Source organism: Caloenas nicobarica, chromosome 2 (assembly GCF_036013445.1).
Source record: "Caloenas nicobarica isolate bCalNic1 chromosome 2, bCalNic1.hap1, whole genome shotgun sequence".
NCBI classification, from domain to species: domain Eukaryota; kingdom Metazoa; phylum Chordata; class Aves; order Columbiformes; family Columbidae; genus Caloenas; species Caloenas nicobarica.
The window spans coordinates 33,269,507-33,279,085 of record NC_088246.1 but is presented as its reverse complement, the minus strand read 5'-3'; positions in this window follow the sequence as shown (position 1 = coordinate 33,279,085).

The following is a 9,579-nucleotide window of genomic DNA, read 5'->3' as shown; positions in this document are numbered from 1 at the left end:
TGCACCCCAGTATGTGTTTTTGCACCGCAGCTGGGAAATTAGAGAAGGGTTTCCGGATGCAGGTTTAAATGGCTAGGAAGCAAAAATGGACTAAGCAAATCACAACTATCCTGTCAGGCCATCTTGGAGGCCTACTACTATTATCCACACCAGTAGCATTCAGCAAACTATCCACTTAAGTGGCTATAACTTTAAAATCTCCTTCCCCGTGAGACTAGCTGTAAAATCAACATGTGACAAAGCACCAGGATTTACTTCCAAAAGTACATGAGAACCTCAGTGAAAATGCTACCTCTAAGCTTGATTTGGAATATGAAAATCAAAGGTCTCTGCTTTATCACTGTCATAATGCCTCGGTAGTGATTACTTTTGTACGGCCTGCATGATCTGGAAGTGTACCATGATCAAGCAAGTGTAGACCTGGACTCCATGACTTGTCCCTGGGCAGTGTGACATCAGCCATTTCTGGGTGTCCCTCCATGCCAGGCACTTGTAGCTGTGGCAAACTGAGTTTTACCATTGCTCTCATTTTTCCATTCCCATTTTTTAAAGAAAAAACATTGCTTTGAGAAAGCGAAGTTGCCTTTTTTTCTGGACAATACCAGGTTGCCAATTGCTTAAACACATGCAGTCCTACAGGTCTCTGCCCAATATAACTGACAAGCAACCTTATGCATATATATAACAAACTCACCAGGTTTTAAGTTAAAGTGAGAAAAACTAATTGGCTGAAGGGTAAGCATAATAAATTCTGGGGAAAAAGTGTAGCTGATCCCATCATAGAACAACCAGAATGAGAATGTGCTACATAATAAACTAAGTGTTACTGTTTTCTACAATCACTCAGGCCCTGCATTTTGATTAATTGCAGATTCCGAATTACTGAGAAAATGGCAGTTAATTACCCCTAACACCTTTGCAGGAACAGCTTGGAGGGGACTATGAAATTAGCACTCTGAAGTCTGAGTTAAATATATCATTTTAGCTTAATGGAATTTAATAATATTGTAATTCTAATGTATGTTGCACAAAATTAATAGCTTTTAATACTGAAATACCTTTATTTGATCTGTCCCATATTTCATGCACACCGACATTTATTGATTTCTTCTGAAATAACCATCACTTCCAGAAAATGGAGGAGAAACTTAGGAGTGCGTATTTCAGGTGGGCCATTATTCTGAAACCAGCAGCCACGACAGAGCTTTGACGTGCTTATCCTGATAGCTCGGCTGACTTTTTCTGCCCTGCCTTTCACTCTTGAAGGTTGATTGCAACCAGTCACAATTCCAAAGGGCTAAGCTGTGGTTTTCCATCAGAGCCCTTGGAGGAGACCCCAGCCTGCCGGCTGCTGGGACAGAGCTCAGCTGTGGCCACCGAGGGTCCCGTGAGCTTTGCTGGAAGAGCAGCCAGTGCCATCCTGTCACCTCACGGTACCGCCAGCAGCCTTAGAGCTGCTTCATAATTGGACATGGTGAGCTGGTGTTAGACAGTTAAGTAGAAATCCTCCAGAGATTAAGAGAAGGAGGCTGCGGTAAATCCCACTCATTCCACAGCTGTATCTGTGCTCGGCTTGGAGTCACAGCTGACCATGGAAAGTTTTATGGAGATTTTTGGAAACGTGGGTTGCGCTGAAATTACATCTTTTTAACCAAACCCACTGGGTGGCGCTAGGCCGTGTTTACCACAGTTAAAAAAGCCAATCCTCGCTTCTTAACCAGTCCGATTAAAACCTGCACGTTATTCATTAGATTATAATTCGTTTGGACACAGGGGAATAGAAAAATAATATCTGATGTCTTTTTACAGTTTGATAGGCTCTATGAAAATTAGAAAGGAATAACTAGGCTAACAGAAAGCAGATGCCCAGGAATTATCAAATATGTCAGTTTAAGTAACAAAAACCCTCAAGGTAGTCAAGTTGACTGAAAAATATTAAACTAGATTTTACACTTAGGAAAATCCATTTACATACTAAGAGAAAAACAAAACAAAAAACCAAACAAACAAACACCATAAACAAACAAAACCCAAACCCAAACAAACACAGAAACAGAAAAGTGCGTTACAGTACATCCCCACATCCAAATCAGAATTGCACTCACACAGTGTTGGATGCTTTTCAAATTCAGAAGATAAAATGATCCCTGCTTACACTATGGCTGCAGAAGCTTTGTAGAGTCATCTCAAACCTAGATCCACAGCATTTATGAGTCCTATGTTGCTCTCTCAACTCAAAATTCAAGAATATTTTGTGAGTCTTGAAAAAGACTGAAATAATCAAACACGTAGAATATTGGATGAGGCCTGGATTTAGGTCCTTTAGTTCGGAAATAATATCTGTCTTAAGTGATTCATTTGAGGAAAGGGAGGAATAGTAGTTAATTTAGAAATAAATAAATGTATTCGCCCTGCAAAATCTGTGTACAACTTTAGGTAGAGACAATGGGACAGTATGAGCAAACATACAAGCCTAAATATAAAGATTACTTCCAGACATATACCTTAAAAACAGAGGTAGTAAAAAATTTGCACAACAGGTACAAGATACAGAGGCTGTATTTTATTGATCTATACATTTGGGGGGGGAAAAAAAAAAAAGTGACGATGACCAAATATATTCCATTTCATTACCAGATTTACTACTTCTTATGCAGAATTGTATCAGTGGAAGAAAACTCATCAATGTGTCCAAACTCACAGAACACATCAGCCTCCCTTGATTTCATAACTCCTTAGGTTTTGCCAACCATAACAGCCTTGTCTACAAAGAAGTGAAAACTTTCTAAGAAAAATCTCACTCCCTGAGTAGGATACTTGGGTAAATTTTATCAACACTTTTGCCTTACATTGACTCCTGACTACGCTATTGTTTTTTCTTCGAATTCAGCAGAACGGTTTTAACACCATATGAAAGGCAGAGCAAAAGTAAGACGGGTGAAATCAATTTAACTTGTAGTGGCATAAAATATTAAAGGTCCACTATTTGGGAATCTGTAGTATCTACTGCAGATGATAACCATTTTTCACTGTAATTTGTTTTATTAGTTTAGAAATTGCGTTGCGACATAATTTGCACAATTGGGAGCTGATGCTTCCCATACACTTACTCAGTACAACAAAAGTTATTATTTAAAATACAGCAGGCATCATTACCCAGACCCGCCCAAAACTTCATATGAGAGGTTCATGTATTGGTACGTCTCTGGTCCTGCAAGGGAATCACAGCACCCCAGCCCTGAGCAGAAAAATGGTCCCATCCAGTTGGGTGATGCTAACACAGGCAGACATCTGTGACAATGGTTGAACCTGCCCTGAGCCTGGCAGCACACAAAGCTACGCTGTCTCCTCCAGCTTTGCCACTGCCATCTCTCAGTTCAAGCCAATAACATTTTGATCCACTATTTATCCATTGTTTTGTTTTGCTGTGCCACTCCCTCAGCAAAACTCTTGAAAATTTTGTCCAAGTTTTTACTTTCCTCTCAGAGAATATGTCCATAATTCTCCCTATAAGAATAGGAATCATGTTCAGCTGGAACAGAAACCTTAAAAGCAAAACACCAAAGAAATATGTTTGTTTCTTTGTTTTTCCTGCTGATTATGTTAAATCGTTGCTCTGCACTTCATCTTTTGCAACTACTTTTCCTGAACTGTTTTTTTGTTTTAAAATTTGTGCATATTGTGTTTGAGCTAGAGGCTACCTTTTGTGTTAGGTGAGGATACAAATGAAAATCTTGAACCAAGAAATGAAGTATTCTTCAGCAAGTTGTAAAAATAACATCAATGAGCAGTTGGTAAAGCCATCAGAGTCCCAAGCTGAAGGGTACAGCAAACAAAGTGACCTTAGCCTTTCTCTTTTGATTTACAGCAGTGTTGAAAAGTAACATAACTAGGTGCCATGGGGCTCCAAGAACAGCTGAGTCAATGTATTGTTTAAATTGTTAAGGATGTTAATTAGATTAGCAATTTGATGTTGAGACCTGCAGAGAGGAGTGTGTGTGCCCTCTGAAAATCATTCTTCTAGTCTAAAAATTCAGGAAAGATGAAGCCCTACACTGGAGAAATCAGTGAGGTCCTACTGAGTCCCCGAATCCTTATCATGACAGCTATGAGATATCAAAGGAATTACCTGATTTTAGAGGTAACAGGCATCAGTATTCATGAACTGTTCTGTATAAGCACAACAACTGGGGCATGAATATCATATACACTGGTATATTCCAGTATCAGGTCTGTTATCAGCTACTAATCATTTTTTTATTAATGGAGTGGTGTCAAATCAGAAATGTTCATAAGAAAAATGGAGTTGCTATTACACTCCTAACCTACCTACTGCTCATTACCAAAGTAGCTGAGCATCTTGTATATAAATTAGAACAATTAGTAAAGTCTTTCAGAGATTTCAAGGAGTCCCTGCCGCTCTGCCATGGTCTAGGCTGAAAAGCAAGAAAATTAGCACAAAAATTCCTGTAAGAAGTTTTTTTTAATCCTGTGGGACTACAGTTCTCTTGAACTTTTGGCAAATAGTACAAATGATTGCTTTAATAACATAACGACAAGATACTAGGCTTTCTCCTTGTTATATAGTTTATTTTTTTTTTTTAATTTCAAAGCAACTATATTCCTTCTAAAATCTTGAAACAAATCTATAATCTTTGCCATTCAATATCCACAAATTACTGTTTGAAGTGCTCATATATACACTTATTTTGCTGAACTAAGGATACAGAAAGGAGAGATCTGCTGAATCTGCTCTTCTTATTGCCACATGGGTTTCTGCAGAGGTCTGGCAGGCCTCATCTTGTTTAATCTTTCAGAGCCCAGAATAGGTCTCCTACATGTTGCTATTGCAATTATAAAGCAGGCTGTCAAATGAAGCTGAATCTTTAAACCAGTCCAGCAGCTGGAACTTCAAACTTGCAATTTTTTGTGGAAAAAAAGTAAATGGAATTCTAAATTATGGAGGACCTTACTGAAACCTCCCAACTAGTCCTGAGTTCACTGCAGATAAAAGCAATGTAAATCCCCTGATGTCAATGCACCAGTGTCCTTTCCCTCTGGCCAACTGGCTGGTGGAAAATTCCCTGATGTCGAAACACCAAACTTTTGCAGAAAGGAAGATGATATGATAAATTCCCTCAGCTCCTGTAGGCAAGCTCTGGTTCCAGAGAATCATCTATTGCAGAAAAGTCTTGATAATAAGCTATTAGGAACTTGCATTTCTTCCTTACACATCCCAGATGAGTTCCCTGACTCTGAGACTCCTGGCTAATTTGAAGGGAAAAGGGGGGTTGTTTTGGTTTTTACCACCCCACAACTGTTAAAAGCTTCTGTCTTCAGAGTAGGACAGGAAAGCGTCTTTCCCCATTTTTGTGGTTCCGTGTGCTCACAATGCATGATGGAGCCTCCGTGTTCACATGGGGTTTATAGAAGCTGGTAACTTTATCCCTGTGACTTCCATGAAACAAATGAAAATGATACAGTACATCTCATTCCCACTCCTCATCCACAGGCTCTTTTGTGTACATCTCTGACTCTAATTACCATCCTGAATGTCCTGAGCCATCTGCAACCACAGAAGGCTCATGGACATTTTTTAACATGTGCCTGGTTTAGGAAGCTGCTGGGGAAAAAAAATTAAACTAAACAAAACAAAAAACAAACAAACAAACAAAACCCCAAACAAACAAACAAACAAAACAAAACAAAACAAAACAGTGCCCTAGGCTGTCTTCTGAGAAGATTAGCAAGTGCAAAATACTGAAATGAGAAACAGTCACATAAATACCAACAGAATTAGTCTCAATAGCAAGAAAATAATGTTACTGCACCTGTGCCAAGTTTAATTGCCATGAAGTCTGTGGATGGCTTAGCTTTGGCATTTTCTCATCAAACCAGAAAAGAGCAAGCTGTATCCATGGCTTCTCAGTCTGCCTCTGTAGCAGTAGAAAAATATTCCTGCAATGAAAAATTAACACATTTCAGGGAGCCAGTTTTTAATGCATTGAGAATACAAAGGTCAGTTGCAGTTAGTACTGCCAAAAAGTGTGATGGCCCATTATAATCAAACAACTACTTCTGCACAGCCTTCAGTGTGGTGGATATAACGCCAAACACACATATATAGGGAAGCAAAGTGTGGCGTTCTTTGTAACTGCATTCATAAGCTTTGGGATGAATTCTGCACTTCCTGCACTACAATCCTATTGCAGTTCTCAGAGTTTTGGGCCATATTGGAGGCAAAGATATATTTTTAGAGATTATTCACACAAAATTTGCAATTTAGAAGATCCTCCAATCTGAAACATAACTCAGGACATGAAGGATGAATCATCAGCCACCCAGGCACTGAGGAACTGCGAATGCCATGGTGACATACATAATTGTTTAATATTGTTTCTTTTGAAACAACGGATGGCTGTTTCTCCTCCTTCCAAACAGGCTGCTAGCTGATGACTACATGCCAAAATAACTGCCTTACACACGCACAGATGTATAATGTCATCAATCCATCTAAGAGCTCCTACACCTGGTACAGTTAGGAATCTTTTATTGCCATCTTCCTTTTCCATACTTCTACTAGTTTTGTCTCCTTCTCCTCCGCTCCTGTACATACACATCCTTTTATAATAAATACTGATTAAACAATAGTTGGTGAAATCCCAAGAAAACCAGTTTTTTCCTGAGCGCCTCACATCTCACTAAGCTCTGTTTCAGGTACATATGGGTAACGTTGCTATGTAACCATTAAAAAGTGTGAGAGTGCATGTGTGTTTGTGTTCATGACTGCACACAGCACTAAATCCTCACTGGTGTCTCTCTTACTGCAGCATAATTACTGTAGTTTACACCAGTCAAAAAGCTCTCTTTTATGCACTAAATATTTTGACAGTTAAAGCAGCTGGACTAACATTCACATTTTAATGCATCTTTTCTATCTAGGCAGCATTCGCAAATGACTGGAAAAGAGCCCTGGTTTGAAAATAAAGACATTACGAACACTATTAAAAAGAGCTCCATTAATAGATTTCCTATTTTTATAAATTTATAAATTGATACATATTAATGGAAAGCCATTCTTGAAATGTTAATCAAAAGTGATTGTAGATCATGTGTATTAAGTGCTTTGTGTCTATGTTACAACCTGCTGAGATCTGTGGAGCCCAGAAGGCAAAGAGAATCTCAAGAATAATTACCAATAGTTAAAAATAGTTTTTGCTTTAAATTTTTATGTTGTGTACAAGGGTGTGTTAAACAGAGGTTATACTTAATTAATGTTTTACTTGGTAGCAATGGCAAGATTTAGCTAGCTACTCCTACTTGTAATTCTCAATTGCAAATATTGAATTTCTTGTCATCAGGAAACCACACCATTTTGATGGGCTGTACATAAAAACCAAGAGTCTGAGTGAGCGCCAGGAACTGAGCATCCAGGAGCACCACAACATCCCCCCTGGGGTGGCCTGAGCCTCTGAATGAGCTCATGGACAGGGAAGTATAAGAGATTTAAAATCAGTTCTCTGCTTGAACTATGAATAAAGTTTGAAAAAGTCTTATGTGGTATTGCACCACCAGAGACAAAAGGAGAAAAATAATGGTTTATATAATTACCCAAGGTACATCCCGAACCTAGCAGCTCCTTAATATAGAGAGAAGTTACCTGCCTGTCAGCTAAGGAGCACAGGATATTCTGGTGCACAACCCCAGCAGAGACCTAAGGGTTGACAGCCTGTTGCACCCAGACTAAGGAAAAATGGACTGAGAGTGTGGTGAATTCTTACTGCCCCATAACCTTGCCTGGGGGATATTAGGTGGGTGCAATGGCATAATTTAGCTGGGGATTTTTCCTTTCATTTGCCTGGTTTTTGATTTTTAAATATCCCTTGGCTAGGCTTTTCTCCTTGCTTTCTGTGACTGCCCAGTAGAAGCAAAAGTGATTTAGTGAGAGGGAAAAAGCACTCATTTCCTACCACAGGAGTTATACCTCCTGCACATTATCCCATGTATACAGGGCAGTCACAAAACCATAATTCTGAAAGTGCGCCAAGTGTACGGCGTGTTGAAGGCTGCTTGCCACAAAAAGAGTTGAAGCCTTACCCAAGTGGATGAAGGCGGTAAGAAGGGTGGGTAGGGAGCTAAACCTCTTTCACAGAGTTGTTTAACATTTCAGAATACACTACTGGATTTGCAATCAGTTTGGCAGTGGAGTCTTATAACCAAACAGACGTCTCTTTTAAGAAAACCTTTGTATATCTGAACAGAAAGAGGTTTGTCCTCAAGCAGGAAGCCTAACGGAGAGCTTACACAGCGTATATTTTCAGTCATGTGGCCAGGACAATAAACATGCATCTTTTGATCTGCGTGGCAGCAGCACATGAGTTGTAGTTTATGCCAGGATAGAATGAGATGCAAATCTGCCAGAAGTGAGTCAGTACTCTGGCATGTTTCTGCACATCCTAAATTTCACCAGGCTGAGACTAGGGGACTTCAAATAAATGTCTAAAGAACCCATAAAAGTATTCCAGCAAGCATGATGTTTTAAGCCCTTATGTCAAAACACAGGAACATGTAGTCTATTTTGTATAAAATATTTTTTGGTCTTCTAACTATAAATTAAAACTTGTTCAAATGTGTGCTTCTGTAGGCATACATTTACCAGCAGTCTTTTCCTCTTTATCTGATACAAAGAGGGGCAGTAATACCTCTCCAGGGACTACAGAGGGCACGGGTGGAATTTTAAATTACCATTAAAAATTATCTCTTATTAATTGCTGTCACATTCAAATTTGAGCAACACCCTCTGACCATTTAATAGCAGTGCTGCCATTATATCTTGTTGTCTTACAGCATTATACAGCTAACCACACTGGCACATTATTTCCTAGACCGCCTCTGTTTACAAATCAAAGTGCCTTGCTTAAGCACAGCCTGCTGAAATGCAGCCCTGTTATTAGGAAATGTGAGTGGGCTGAAGTGGGGATCCCTGTAGAGTTACTTGGCAGCCTTCAAGGTCCTGGCTCAAACTGATATTAAAAGTGAGTCATCAGTTTACCCACACAGCAGGCCCTAACTTTGTACTTTTCACTGCGAGCAGCTCAGCAGTGGGCCAGCAGATCCAACAGTTGCATCTCTAATTAATAACCAGCTAAAAGGAACTCCTTGTTAAGGAAGACTTGGGTTTTTGTTGTTGTTTTTGTTCAGTGTTAAACGTTGATAAATAGCAAAAGCACAAGTCAGGTCTACCACCTGGAAGGCTAATGTGCTGTGTATGTGTTTGTTGCCCAATGCAGGCTGATCCTTTTCTGTTCCAGGTCTAGGGCTCAGCATCTGCCTCAGCTCCTTCCAGTTATTTTTGTATCTGGTAGGAGCTATTTGCATCTCATAAGTTTCATTCATGTTAATTTGGGACTAGCTCTTTTCCCCTAGAAGATCCACGTACTGCCTTGTTCTCCTTGAGGGCCTCGGGCAGAAGATACGCTACTTGAGAAGCAGAGGAATCACAATACCATGAAGGCTGCAGAGTGAACATCCCTTCCAGGTTAATTGATTAAGGGCAGATTTCCCTTCTAGTATACATTT